The sequence below is a fragment of the Procambarus clarkii genome, chromosome 70, assembly GCF_040958095.1.
Source record: "Procambarus clarkii isolate CNS0578487 chromosome 70, FALCON_Pclarkii_2.0, whole genome shotgun sequence".
In the NCBI taxonomy this organism is placed as follows: Eukaryota; Metazoa; Arthropoda; class Malacostraca; order Decapoda; family Cambaridae; genus Procambarus; species Procambarus clarkii.
The window spans coordinates 1712365-1728308 of record NC_091219.1 but is presented as its reverse complement, the minus strand read 5'-3'; positions in this window follow the sequence as shown (position 1 = coordinate 1728308).

The window sequence follows — 15944 nt, the reverse complement described above, 5'->3', positions numbered from 1 at the left end:
ATAATTCAGCTGTGAAAACAGATAGTTGGTTTGGTAACCGCCATCCCTGCTTGAGATGGTATTCCGGTATCCATACAGCGCTAGTGACCGAGGGTACGTTGTTCATGATGATGCGAGATCCATCTGTATAAATCGCTGTGGTATTTGGGTAGCAATTTTTCATTGTTGAGAGAAAGACTGAGGCTATGGCTGAGTTTGGTGCAGACTTTGGAATGTTGTCTTCGAGTTGTATTGCTGTATTAGGAGTTGTATAAAGCCAGGGTGGAATAGGGGGAACAGTAAGTTGGGTTTCCAAGTTTTGGAGTAGAGAGAGGTCTATATTGAGGTTATTTGTAGCCCGTGTGAGGAAAGGTTGTGAGTGATTGGTTGGGAAGCGGGGGTTATGTGGGTTAACTGTTGGGTTAATTTTTGATCTGTATGGGTGTGTCTGGTGAGCAGTGGTACAGAGTGACAGATAGTTGGCACACATTATGTCTCGTCTGCTGGCTAGGCTTGTGAGGCCCGTTTCCCCGTAAAGTCCGAGGATAGGAGTGGAACGCATTGCGCCACATATAAGTCGCATGGCATTGTTTTGGATGACCTCTAGGCTCCTTAGGTTAGTAAGCGCAGCCGACGCATATGCTTGGCAACAATAGTCTAGTTGGCTGTGAATGTAGGTTGTATAGAAACGGAGCAGGATTTTATGGTGTGCTCCCCAGGTGGTGCCAGTAAGGGCTTTCAGTATGGCGAGTCGGGGTTGTGTCGTCTGTTTAAGGTGTTGAATGTGTGCTGTCCAGGTAAGTGAGGGCGATTCTAAGTGCATGCCAAGGTATTTATGTTCTCGTACGTGTTGGATGGGAGTGTTGTGTATTGTGAGGGTGGGTAGATGAACAAGTCTTTTTTTTAGTGAAAATTTGATAATAGGTTTTGGTAGTACTAACTTGAAGGCCCCATTGTTGTGTCCAATCTATGAGGTGATCAAGTGCTGTTTGCATTGTTGAGACTGTATTAGGTAAGGCGTTGTCTGAATAATACAGTGTTAAGTCGTCGGCGTACGCCGAGAGGTTAACAGGATGGGTGTTAGGCAAATCTGCTAAGAATGCAGCAAAAAGGGTTTTTTAATACAATGTTTTCTGGACTAAGAGTTAGTGATAAATACTTGCATCAATTTTGTTTGAGTTGTTTTTCTTTCGTTTCTGCTTAATTAATGTAGGAGCGCAGCACGAACAAACTTGCAAACTTACCAATACGTAAGTGAATCTACAGAGAACTAATAACCCGTGAAACGTTTAGGTTGGGAAAATGTTACAAACGATATTGAATAGGATTAATCGTAGCAGTAATTTAATTTCCAGCAATTTTAGGTTTCCCTTTGTGTAATGCATTATCGTTAAACATCAGCATTGTTAATTAACATGCTTCCTGAGCTCAATATAGCTCACCTTAGAATTAACGTAACAATTGAGTGCTTATTGTTCCCCATGCGAATACGAGCTTAATATTGCTCGCCATGACAATTGAACGCTTTGATGTTCCCCATGCCACGAGCACTGCTCGCCATGATAATTGAACGATGCAATACTCTACCTCGTTAATTCGAGCTCACTGTAGCTCACCCTGTCAACACTGTTGACGAGTTCAATATAACTCACCCAGTTAACATGCTCACCGAGCTCAATATAGCTCCCCATGTTAACGAGCTCACTGTAGCTCACCCTGTCAACACTGTTGACGAGTTCAATATAACTCACCTTGTTAACATGCTTACCGAGCTCAATATAGCTCCCCATGTTTATTTTGAAAAGGAACCTAAGAAATCATTTGAAGATTCCTAGATGAACGAAATAATGCTGTGGTGCTGTGGCTAGCTCTGTGAACATCGTGAACAGCATTGAATCACTGATATTTGAACATTGTACCCAGTCATTATCACACTCAGGCTCTAATATAACACTATCATAGCTAAATAATACAAGTTATATATATATTTTGACATTATTAGGCGATGCTGTGGTCACATGCTGAACAGCAGTGCTGTGCGCTCATGCTGCGAGTGCCAGCCTTGGTTGCTCACACACTACTGAGGCTCCCACACCCGGGAATGTGGACCACGATTTTTTTTAAAGATGGCGTCTGTTTACAAGAGCCTTGAGGAAGTTGATGTGAACCCCATGTAGCCGCGGGAGTTTTGAATGGAACGTGAAAAATACAAATACCTGGAGGCGTGTTGCGCAAACCAGACGTGAGCCTGCAGGCGCGTTGCGCAGTTTAAGGGTTAACTTTAGATAATTCATAATAACATGTTCCATTTAACATGAAATCTGCAAGACTTAAGTTTCTTGTATGTCCTTGACCAATACGGGACATCCGTTATGTGTGTACTAACATACTGACGTACTAACATACTAATATTAATGCCAACTTCGGGATGGGTATGTCAGTACTCAACATTACACTGCAACCCGATAAATCTCCCCCCGGAGTTATGTTGGAAATTTCCAACATAATACAACACTGTTGTATTATTATTAATTATTACTAAAATCTACTAATTACTGTAGTAACTAAAATTAACCAACAGTAGAGTTCACATGAACTAATAATTGTATCTGTACAATAATGCTAGAATTCTTACGTAACCAAACACCAGTATTGCGTCAGATTCTACCAAAATAAACACATTTATATCCAGTGTGTTAGAGAATTGAGTTTGATTCTCTAAAAACAACAGTATTCTGTGTGATAATTATTTACCGATAACCTGACTCCCAAATAATGCCAAATCGAGAGTTTCTAGTTACATCTGTTATCTGGTAATAAATTTAACGTCACGCGTGAATGCCATGGAGAGAATTAAAATCATCCTCCATTTCTCGTTTACCATCGTAAAACGAGAAAGTAATAATATTTAGCTCCCTAGAATTATAAACCAGTCATTATCCAAGCATTTTAGCCGCAACTGCAAGAAATAATATTATTCATAGTAAATAATTTGTATGGCGAATGCGGGGACGCGGGGCAGGGAGAGACGCCATTAATCAGAGAGCGTGTGGAGGCGTCGGTGAGAGGAAAGGTGCCAGAGTGCGGTGTAAAGACTTGTTGCGGAATTGAGCAACTCGTTTGGTGTCAGTGTCATAGGATACATTGTGGTGAATCGTCAGCAAGATTTACCCTGACATTCAGCCCGTAACTTGTCAATTTGTTCCGCGTAATCCATCGTGACCGGCCAGAGAAGCGCGTCGACATCTAGGCCAAGCTAGCCACCACGTGTTCGCCATTGTGACGCTAGAGCCTGGGACGCGAGTTTCGGCAAGCTTCAACTTATACAGTGCCCTATTAGCTAAGTACACATATGATTCCCTTTTGATGCATCATTAGAGATCGTATACAGCAGGGTAGCTTGTCGTCACGCCGAGCGACATAAATAAAACACATGTTAGTATATTTTATTACTCTCCATTCCCAATTTCTTGAATATAGATATTTAGCAGCCTAATATGTTGGTACGTAATATATCTTAATTTACAGCTTGCGTGTGAAGAATTCCCCGAGCTGTTACTTTACCCGTGTTATTCATCTCCCAGTGTTCCATGAAGAATTCAGGAGATTCCGAGGATGATTTATGACTGATGTCTTGGAAAACGTCTTCAAGCTAAGACCTTTTTCCGTATTTCTTTATTATTCAAATTATCTGTACTGGATTATCGCTATTGATTACTGTGCACTGGAATTAACATGTGTTTATTATAATCATTAATTTCTGATATTCATGATCTATATTCTTATTGGTGACAAATTCACTATTGATTCTCTAATTGGTCATAGGATTAGGTTATTACACAATGAACTGGTGTACGAACCACACTAGTTCCTAGACGTATATGAAGTTCTAGCAATAACCCTCCAATGTAGGTGTTTGAGGCTTTGATTCAATTAAATTATATATACAGCCCATTAATTATTCAAGTGATTATGTGTTCTAGTATTTATCTATAGTTACTGGTTCCTCTAGGAATTTCAAATGATCACATTTTATTAGTTTCCCTCTTTACTATAAAAGCGGGGGGTCCTTCGTAATTGATTTCATTACTTTAATAATTAAATAAATAGAGTCAAGCCCCAAATGTCCCACATAAGTTATCATGTACTTGATTATAGCTCCAGAGAGTTATAATACTGTAACTTAATGTATGTAAACCGAATAGGTTTATTACTCATTTAGAATCTTTAGGTTATTATATGTGTTTAGTTATACTTCCAGAGAAGTCATAGCAATGTAACCTAATGTATATAATTCGCATTTACCCCCTACATAGGTAGATTAGGGACATTAGTTAGGGTCAGCTGAGTGCAAGCTGAATCTGTACTCACTAAAGCATACCTCTGACTACATTTATAGAGACTGATGCTCAGTTCTCTATTTTATCTAGAATTTAGCTAGGTTAGGAATTTAGCTATTATCATTGCATAGCCTGAAATATTTGTGCAGCAAGAACTACCCATTAGGCTAAATTTAATTTGTATAAACACTTGAAATTTCTCATTTGATGTTGAGGTGATTTGTGAGTCTGCAGTGATCAGTTAGTGTGTAGTAACTCATCCAGTTACATGTCACTGCGACCCTAGACACTGATCGCACTGTAGATTCAGCGTCTCCTTGATCTCAAAGAGACATAGAATAATTAATCATTACATAGATGTACCCGTAATAATATATCATACCTGTCACATTAATCCGGGACGTTCGTTATGTACATACTAACCTACTAACATATAAGAATGTAATTTCAGGGAAAGGGAATAGGTACGTTAGTACTTAACATTGAACTACGACCCGTAATTTCCCACCCCAGAATTATGTTGGAAATTTCCAACAGTTATTCTCATCCCTAATACAACAGGATGTATTTCCTGTATTAGGCTTCATCACATCTAATGTTCATTTAATAATCCTTAATCAACAGAATGTATTTCCTGTAATAAGCATAATAATTAACTAACACTACTAATACGTAGTTTAGTATTGTAGAATTTACTGAATTAGGTTGTGGAACATCATGTAATTTCTCCTAGAATTGTGTAGTGTTGCGTCAGCCACGCACGGGGGATAAAATTTCCACATACTTGTAGATCTAACACCAATGTAACCATTTACTTCTTTATTAGGAATAATAATTTAGTAATAGGTTTACTTTTAGTATACAATAGTTTACTGGAATTTCTTTACCCAGCTTAATCGCTGTTCCAGTAAATCATATCATAATCTAACATCATTTCCACCACCATGCCAGTATTGTTTTATTTGTTCCGTCTACATTAACTGACATGCACTGTGAGAATTATACATCACCGCATAAAGAATTTATCTAAACCATCAAGAGTGTTCATAAACGTCCCCTTGCCTATTTACCTTTAAAAATAAATATAATATATGCTCGAATCCTCATGGCGAGCTATTGCGCATGCGACTTTGGGGAGGGAAGGAGAGGACTCTCGCCATATTTGCGATCAACAAGTGGTGCTCCGAAGCGGTCCAACAAATCTTACCATCCTGAAAACATCTTTACATCCTTAGACGTTAGATTGAGGACGCAGCTTACCAGAATCACAGACACCAGTTCGGCAGGCATTTTTACCTCATTTGTTCTATTTACCGAGCTCTGAAATAAGATCATGTAGGTGCCATGTCGTTATGATGCGGGCATATAAAATAATCCCATGTAAGTGCAGCTCTTTTCCCTCCAAATATTTAGATATTACCTTATATGTGTGTGAATACTAGTTTGGAGGTGGAAATTACGGAATTATCATTATTACAGCATGGTGCAACACCCCTGAGGAAGCGTGTGACTGCCATACCCTCACGTGTGCCAAATATCCCTATCCTAAACTGTTTCCAGCCTGGCGTACAGTGGACTGCATCTACGTCCCCTGTCACAGCTGAGATATAAGCAGTTTTCATTGTCGATAGTACCTTATTATTCAGAGTCCATATACTTTTTTTTTTTGAGATATATACAAGAGTTGCTACATTCTTGTACAGCCACTAGTATGCATAACGTTTCGGGCAGATCCCTGGAATACAATCCCCTGCCGTGAAGAATCGTTTTTTCATCCAAGTACACATTTTACTGTTGCGTTAAACAGAGGCTACAGTTAAGGATTTGCGCACAGTAAATCCTCCCTGGCCAGGATACGAACCCATGACATAGCGCTCGCGGAACGCCAGGCGAGTGTCTTACCACTACACCACGGAGACTGATTAAGACTGACTGACATATATCTATATATCTAATACTGCCATTTATGCATTATTAACCTTCACATTGCAGTAGTATTTTTTCATTACATATTTTACTCATTATCTATGTGTGTGCATATTATACTTATTATTATTATTATTGCATAACATATGTTACACATAGATTAATTTCATAGAATACCCCCCCAAAATGTGTCATGGGAGGCTGGCTCTAGAATTATCCAATTGACAATCATTGCTTAATAGAATTTATTCATATAATCATAGATCTATAAGCCACTGATTTTCTCATTTAATTATTCATTCTGGTCCTTTGAGCTATCTTAGAATTAATAATTATTTTGCATTCTTAAAATTATACATTTTATTAGTATTATACTGGAGCCAGAATTCCCCACAGGCTTGCCTGACCCCACAAATGCTTGCACCTTATCCATCGTGTCCTGTGAGTCTTCCCAAGAGAGAGAGAATATATACCTGTCGGCACAAAGTCTAGTTATTTCCAGAAAGGGTGTACCAATCTACTCCCGGACAGGGTGTGGGTGTGTCAGTTCACTCTCCCGGACACAGGCCCCCAAATATTATTATGTGTTGTAGGTAGGGTGCGTACGTCCTTTCCATATAACCAACCAAAACTCGTAGAATGCTTTTACTTTGGTCAGGAGATTACCTTTTACGCTTTCCGCTCCTGGAGAGGGGCTCACTGTCACACGTTTAGGGGGTGTGGCTCCAACACTGGCCTCGTTGTCACGTGTACACACCCAATTCATGCTGCTGTGACTCCCCACTCTCTCCTTGGTTGTTATGACCTCCTCAATCCTCCTTTCTTTGAATTAAAATTCTGTACTACCCTGTCTACAGCTGTGGTTCTTTCTCTCTCTTTCTCTCCTACTTTCTGGGAAGCCTCACTAGGACATGGGTAAACACTGGGAAACTATGTACATTTACTTAGACAGTGAACATGTAGAACATACATACAAGAATAATAACATGACTCCAACACTCTATGCTATTATAGTCAGGTTGCATTTAATCCCATCAGGACTCTATCAGCTGCTTATATCACGTGGTAGCCCAACTCCTGGCTTGCCACTTATGCTACCAACCTTACCTAGTGGGTTAAATCTTGTAATACAATATGGCACTATCAGCCCTAGAATATATATAAATATACACAAGGAATCAAGCCTAAGGCTGCAACAACATAAACATCAATGCACGCGATGAGTCACAATAACGTGGCTAAAGTATGTTGACCAGACCACACATTAGAAGGTGAAGGGACGACGATGTTCCGGTCCGTCCTGGACCATTCCTAGATCAATCAACTTGAGAATGGTCCATGATGGACCGAAACGTCGTCGTCCCTTCACCTTCCAGTGTGTGGTCTGGTCAACATAAACATCAATATAATTATTCCTTGAATCAAACGTCCAATCTCTCACCTTCCACTGTCATGCACGCTAATTGTCACAGACCTTGGCGCCATCTACAATCCTGGCACCAAACTACAGCAGTTGACCCTCCCATTAAATGGAGTTTCCCATCTTTTAGTCTGCCTGGCTGAAAGGTGACGAGTAACCAGAGGCAGGCTAGGGAAGTGAGTGAAGCCAAGACAGTGGAAGACGTAGGTCGACCCAAAGGTGCTAGCCAGTTGGGCTGGACAAGCGCTGTGAACTTTACTCCTGGAAGTTGCTAGCCAAGTGGGGCTGGTCGAGCACTGTGGACTTTACTCCTGAAAGGACTAGCCAAGTGGGCTGGTCGAACGCTGCGGACTTTACCCCTGGAAAGGCTGGAAAAAGTGGGCTGGTCGTGCGCTATGGTTGAGCGCTATAGACTTCACTCCCGGAGGTGCTAGCCAGTGAGACTAGATGAACGCTTCGGTTGAGCGCTGTAGACTACATTTCTGGAAGGTAACAGCCAGTGGGGCTGGTCAGGCGTTGCCGACTTTGCTGCTTGAGCGTACCAATGGGTGCATAACGAAGACCTCATCAGAGGCACCTTGTGGTCGTCATCTGTGAACCAGGCTAGCGTAAGGGCTAGCAACGCCAATCAGGTTGACATCGCATACCTGGTTGATGGGGTTCTGAGAGTTCTTCTACTCCCCAAGCCCGGCCCGAGGCTAGACTTGACTTGTGAGAGTTTGGTCCACTAGGCTGTTGCTTGGAGCGGCCCGCAGGCCCACATACCCACCACAGCCCGGTTGGTCCGGCATTCCTTGAAGGAAACAATCTAGTTTCCTCTTGAACACGTCCACGGTTGTTCCTGTAATATTTCTGATGTTCGCTGGAAGGACGTTGAACAACCGTGGACCTCTGATGTTCATACAGTGTTCTCTGATTGACCCCATGCCACCTATGCTCTTCACTGGTTCTATTCTGCATTTTCTTCCGTGTCGTTCACTCCAGTACGGTATTTTTACTGTGCAGATTTGGGACCTGTCCCTCCAATATTTTCCATGTGTATATTATTTGGTATCTCTCTCGTCTCCTTTCTAGTGAGTACATTTGGAAAGCTTTGAGACGATCCCACTAATTTAGGTGCTTTATCTCGTCTATGCGTGCCGTATATGTTCTCTGTATTCCCTCAATTTCAGCAATCTATCCTGCTCTGAAGGGGGAAGTGAGTACTGAGCAGTACTCAAGACGGGACAACACAAGTGATTTGAAGAGTACAACCATTGTGATGGGATCTCTGGACTTGAAGGTTCTCGTAATCCATCCTATCATTTTTCTGGCTGACGCAATACTTGCTTGGTTATGCTCCCTAAACGTTAGGTCGTCGGACATCATTATTCCCAAATCCTTGATATGCTGTTTTCCTACTATGGGCAGATTCGATTGTGTTTTGTACCCTCTATTATGTTTGAGATCCTCATTTTTGCCGTATCTGAGTACCTGGAATTTATCACCATTAAACAACATGTTATTTTTTGCTGCCCAATCGAAAACTTTGTTAATATCTGTTTGTAGTTTATCAATGTCTTCAGCAGAGGTAATTTTCATGTTGATTTTTGTATCATCTGCAAAGGATGACACGAAGCTGTGACTTGTGTTTTTGTCTGTCTGATATGAGAATAAGGAACAGCAGTGGTGCAAGGACTGTACCTTGAGGTACCGAGCTTTTAACTGCGCTCGGACTCGATTTTACTTGATTGACTGTTACTCTTTGTGTTCTGTTCGACAGGAAATTGAGTATCCAACGTCCTACTTTACTAGTTATACCCATTGAGATCATTTCGTGTGCAATCACTCCATGGTCACATTTGTCGAATACCTTTGCAAAATCTGTGTATGCGACATCTGCATTATGTTTTTCTTCTAATGCCTCAGTGATTTTGTGATAGTGGTCAAGTAGTTGTGAGAGGCATGATCTTGCTGCTCTAAATCCATGATGGCCTGGATTGTGGAGGTCATTGGTTTCCATGAATCTAGTGACCTGACTCCTGATCACTCTCTCAAATACTTTTATTATGTACTCATCTAATTGTGCTTGCGGGGATTGAGCTTTGGCTCTTTGGTCCCGCCTCTCAACTGTCAATCAACTGGTGTACAGTATGTGGGACGTTAGTGCAACTGGTCTATAATTCTTTGCCAATGCTTTGCTACCACCCTTGTGTAGAGGAGCAATGTCTGCTGCTTTAAGCGCATCTGGTATCTCCCCTGTGTCCAAGCTCTTCCTCCACACTATACTGAGTGCCTGTGCTACTGGCACTTTGCATTTCTTTATAAATATTGAATTCCATGAGTCTGGATCCGGGGCTGAGTGCATGGGCATATTGTAAATTTCTCTTTCAAAATCTGCCACGCTCGTGTTGATATCAGTTATATTTACAGGTGTTTGAGTATCATTCATAAAGAAATTGTCCGAATCTTCCAATTTCATGCTGAGTATCGGAGTGCTAAACATGTCCTCGTACTGCTTTTTTAGGATTTCACTAATTTCTTTGTCATCCTCAGTGTATGAACGTTCACTAATACGAATAGGTCCAATACTGGCAGTGGTTTTCGCTTTTGATTTAGAATATGAGAAGAAATATTTTGGGTTTTTCTTTATTTCTTGAATTGCTTTCTATAGACTTGTAAATATTATAATGGTGATGGGAAAATAATAATGTGTTATTTTAAGTGTTCTTTTACTTTTACCTTTAAACATTACACTATATTCCCACTAAAATTAGGTTTCTCTGAACTTGACTAGGATCATAGAGATTATGAAGAACCCGGTTACGAAGGGTTCGTAACACTAATGATACTCAAACACTATCAACCCTCTATCAATGGACATTAAGAACGTCCTCTCTACATCTAGAGGTCCACTACCAAGAACGTCTCCAGTTTCCTCCACAATTATCTACCATGGTCCTCTACAGCTCTTCCAGGCTGCTACACCATGAAGTTTCCCTGAACAGCAATGATGCTTCACCACTAGTATCACAGAAGCCCATGAAACTCCACTCCACTGCTTCTCCTCTCACAGCTTGAGTTCCAATTCCTCACTATGGGACTGCTCTTCCACAGAGCTCAGTATTTCTTCAATAGCCTTGGAGTTCCATCCACAGACTCCTCCTCTGACCTCGAAGTTCTCTCAGGAACTCCTTCCCCAGACAAACCTGCAACCCATTGACACGATATAAAGATCTTTCTCTACAAACATATAACTAAAATAAACTGCACAATAAATGTCTCCACTCGACATTCCTCTGATTCCCACCTGCCATAAGGTGACTTCCCCACGCCCGGGCGAGTTCATTCTCCACCCTCCCGTGGCGGTCCGCCTGAGACTGCCAGCCACCGGGCCCAATCAGTTACCTCCAAGCTTTCGGCGGGAGAGGATGTGCTGCTTCTCTCCTCAGCTGGTTCCCTCATCTCTATTCCCTTATTTAGGCTTTCTACCTTAATAAAATATGCCTAATATATCAACAGACACTTGCTACGGTCGCTGGGCACACGACCACCACAGGCAATCACTGTCAACTGGTTTAAAATGGCTTACCACAGAATTTGGTTCGCTCCTGGCGTTCACTGACTGAGCGGTCACCACCAGGGCACTCTAAGCTGCCCACAAAACAGCTTTAAAGACTGCTCCACACTCTCCCTGCAGTCTATGACTTGAGCGGACACGTCCACAGACTTATTCCACAAGCGAGACATTTGTCCACTTCCTTCTTTTTGAATGTATATCACTCAGGGGTCCTTCTTCACCAGGAGCTCAAACGGAGCACAACCTCCCCTCACGATTTCTGCAGCTCAAGTAAGGTCAAACCCCTCTGAAGCGAGCCTCACACCTCACGCAAATTCTCCACATCTCATGTCAAGTAATTTATTTATATTCTTATTCACTGCCTATACTTTTAATCTAGTCGTTAAATTTAATCAAGTGTTTACTATATGTATTTGCAGGTCTATATTTCTTTGACCTCTTAGTTAGGTCAGGCCTGGCAGAATAACTCTCAAGGGAAGACTCGTTTTTCAGCTACCTGGGATCATAACACTTGACATAACCACCTAGGCGTATGAGCGGTTGTACTACTGTATATTCTCGGGGTCCTCTACATATCATGAACCCTGACAAGTTTAATTTCGCCTGTGTGATTGGTTTTAATTTAAGTGCCTCTGCCGCTTTCTGAGTAATGAAAGTTTTCTGGGTCCCTAGTCGAATAGGCCACGAATGGTGATCTTGGTCCCTTTATTCTTGACTTGGAGTTGGGCAGTGAACAATATTGCATTTACTTGAGATGCTGGGTATTGTATGATGTAAACTTCTCACACCTTGCAACACTGAACTTGTGTGAGATTTCTATCTCTTACCTTGTGATTTGTATAATTTGATTTAGTAAATTTGCACAGTGCAGCATGATGCTGTCCCCTTCTACACCTATTGCATGTGTTCAGTGGGGTCTTACAACTTTTAGTATTATGTGTTTCAGTCACCTGGTACATTGTGTAACTGTTTGAGTCGTCTAACTCGGATGTCTCTACTAGGATAATTTATACATTTATATAAAGAATGTTTTTGATGGCAAAACAAACAACCCCCAGCCTACAGCATGCTTAAGGTTCACCGGTTTAGGTGAAACATTGTCTTCAGGTTTTGAAGGCTTTGTTGTTTGTATTTTTTAGTTTATTTTTTGTGAGTACTTGTTGTACTCTTGGGAGTAGTTATTGGGCTCTTGGGAGTACTTATAGTACTCTTAGGTCTCACTGATAAATCAGTGTTTGACCTGAACAGTATTACATTGATTATTAGTACCCTTATTACCTAACGACTGGGCCACTTTAGGAGTTTCAGTTTAGGAATTTAATGTGGGTACAATTTCTGTTGATTCAGGGGTGGCATTAAGTGCCTATGCAGGCGATGAGTCACAATAATGTGGCTGAAGTATGTTGACCAATCCACACACAAGAAAATGAAGGGACAACGACGTTTCGGTCCGTCCTGGACCATTCTCAAGTCGATTAAGTGCCTAGTTTGCTTGTTTATTATTTACTATACTACGCAAACCTGTTAACATATTTTGCATTGTCAGGACGGTATTATTCTGATATGAATATAAATCATTTAGCACTTCGCTAGACAATTTTCTTTGGAGGAAAATTTTAGTCATCCACTCAGCAGCGGGTTGATCCACTTCAATGCTGAAGGATTTTAACAGTGACTCGAGTTTTAAAATAAATGTTTGCCAGGAGTCAACTGATTGATCTGATTGAGATAAGTCCAATAGTTGATGTACAAGATTTATGATACCTTTCTCATTCTCAGCACTTTCTCTAGAGAGCTGGATAGCTTGATTGATGCTATCACGTTCGGCATTACCTCTGGAGGTGCCAGACAGCTGAGTGGACAGCGCTTCGGATTCGTAGTCCTGAGGTTCCGGTTTCGATCCCCAGTGGAGGAGGATACAAATGGGCAAAAAGTTTCTTTCACTCTGATGCCTGTGTTACCAAGCAGTAAATAGGTACCTGGGAGTTAGACAGCTGCTACGGGCTGCTTTCTGTGGATGTGTATCAAAAAGGAGGCCTGGTCTAGGACCGGGCCGCAGGGAGGTTAAGCCCCGAAATCACTTTAAGATTAAGTGATTAAGACTATCACTAACTTGGTTTAAGGTTTCTTGCCTAGACACAGTTTAAATTTCAGCTTCAGCTTTTAATACAACTTCAGCTTTCAGTTCAGCTTTAATTTCAGCTTCAGCTGCATCTTCATCCCCTGTTTCAGCTTCATATGTTTCTCCAGATTCTTCTAGGAAGCTTGTCAATTCAGTAGCCTCATGGATTGAATTCTCAGAATCCATGGAATATATGGATATAATATCTGAAAACTGTTAAGATTCTGTTAATGAGTCATTGGGTGAAATTGTATTAGAGGAGACTGTAAAAATTAATGTTTAACTTCAATTATTGATCCTGTGTAAGGGTCACCTGGTTACCTGGTCAGACTTGATTAGAGGAATATCTTCATCCTGAGGTAGCTCATTTATTTCATCTGATGAGCTTGTTGCTTGCTGTAGTATGGGTATACTGTAAGGATGTTCTAATCCAACAGGAACATTTTCTGTTGCAAGCATCTTATTATAGTAATTTAATCTAGCCTGAATTTTGTCTTCATAGTTGACTACGTCAGATATGACTAGATCTATTTCGTCTAGGTCAGTATTACTGACATGGAGTGCACCTATGTACAACACAATAAATTCTTGTACCTGTTTGAATTTCTGGTTAGCTACTGTTGCTGAGAATTGCAACGATATGAGATCAACTGGGGCTACTTCTACCCAGCCTTCACATTTGTTGATCAGCCTTGTCAAGTGACTTTGAAGGCATTTCAAAATTCTTCCAGATTTTTCTGGTGTAGCCATGTTGGCTATGGGTTGAAGCCTTATAGGGCTTATATAGCTAATTATAGACAGCAATGATACTTGCTCATATTTGTGGAGCAGGTACTTTTATTAATAGCCTAATATTTCATTTCTTCGTTAAGCTGATTGTAATTTACCTCGTATAGAGGTTAGCTTACCTACCTAATGGTAAATAGCTATGGTTTGAGTGATTCTTTAATGCCACTATGGTTGTACGTCCAGTTAGCTCTTCTCTATCACCATCAGTTGGTGTAGTGACACCTAGTAACACTCAAAGATGTACAGTAACTATGTTATAAAATATAAGTATACAATTGGGTGAAATAATAAATTCACCTTACTTAAGGTTTGCTCAACATTAAATAGTAATGAACAGTATTGTCTAACCCAGTACTAGTTAGAAATCCACTGAACTGCGCAAAGCGCCTGCAGGTCCTCGACCGAGGAAGGGGGGGGGGGGGCGGTTGCACAACCCACCAGAGGGTATTTTTAGCTTTAGCGTATGATTCAACACTCCCGAGGCTACATGGGGTTCACATCAGTTTCCTCAAGACTTGTAAACAGGCGCCATTTAAAAAAATCGTTGGCAACATTCCCTTGTGTGAGCCTCAGTGCTGAGTGAGCAATCAACGCTGGCACACGCAGCATAAGCTCACAGCACTGCTGTTAAGCTTGTAACCACAGCATCGCCTAATAATGTCAAATATATATATATATAACTGGTAATATTTAGCCATGATAGTATTGCAGAAGAGCCTGAGTGTGATAATGACTGTGTACAATGTTCAAATATCAGTGAATCAATGCTGTTCACGATGTTCATAGCGCTAGCCACAGCATTATTTCGTTCATCTAGGAATCTTCAAACAACTTCATATGTTACAATACAATACAATACAATACAATTTTATTTAGGTAAGGTACATACATACAATAAATATTTACAAGGATTGTTTAACTTATAGGTATAGCTAGTACATACAATGCCTAAAGCCACTATTACGCAAAGCGTTTCGGGCATGATAAACTTAAATGACAAGCTTAATACTCTACAAAGTAAACTTGTGGTCATTTATTCATTTACAGGATTTAGTGACCAGGATTGTGATAATAGCAGGATTGTGGTGATAATTAGCACTGTGCGTAGTATTGTGGGAGGAGGAAGATTGGTGAGGGAGGGAGGAAAGGGAATCCAGATAGCTTCACTGTGTGTAGCAGCCACTCTTGTTTTGCTCACCATACTAGCTTAGTGGTTTGCTATGGTGAACACACATGTACATGGGTATATACAATGTGTGCATATACCCTTGTACATATATGCGTAGCATTGTGGGAGGAGAAATTTTGGTGAGAGAAGATTGAGGTAGCATCACTGTGTGGGGCAGCTGTCATGTTCATAGAAAACGGTACCATCCGTTTGTATGTGCTGCGGCTCAGACGCCAGCAGAGAAAGGGAAACAAGAAAGCAAACAGGACGCCACTAGCTTGGTAGCTGCTAGTCATGTAATCGTTTATAAGCATTAAAGTCAGTAACCAAGCAATGGCTTTATATCAACCCTACAACCAAGACTTCCTCAGCAACACACAACACCACATTGGCGACGAGGATGAACTGTGAACGCAGGTATTTGTTCAGCTCAAAACAAGAGAGAAGCATGCTGTCTCGCCCGGGAGGAAGAGATGTCTGTGAGCGCCCTACCGATGCTGTGTGCTAACCAATGCTGTGTGGTAACCGATGTTGTGTGCTAACCGATGCTGTGTGCTAACCAATGCTATGTGCTGACAAGCTGTGTACTGAGGAATCTGCGATCCATGTGTGCCGATGCTGTGTACGAAACGACGCTTTGA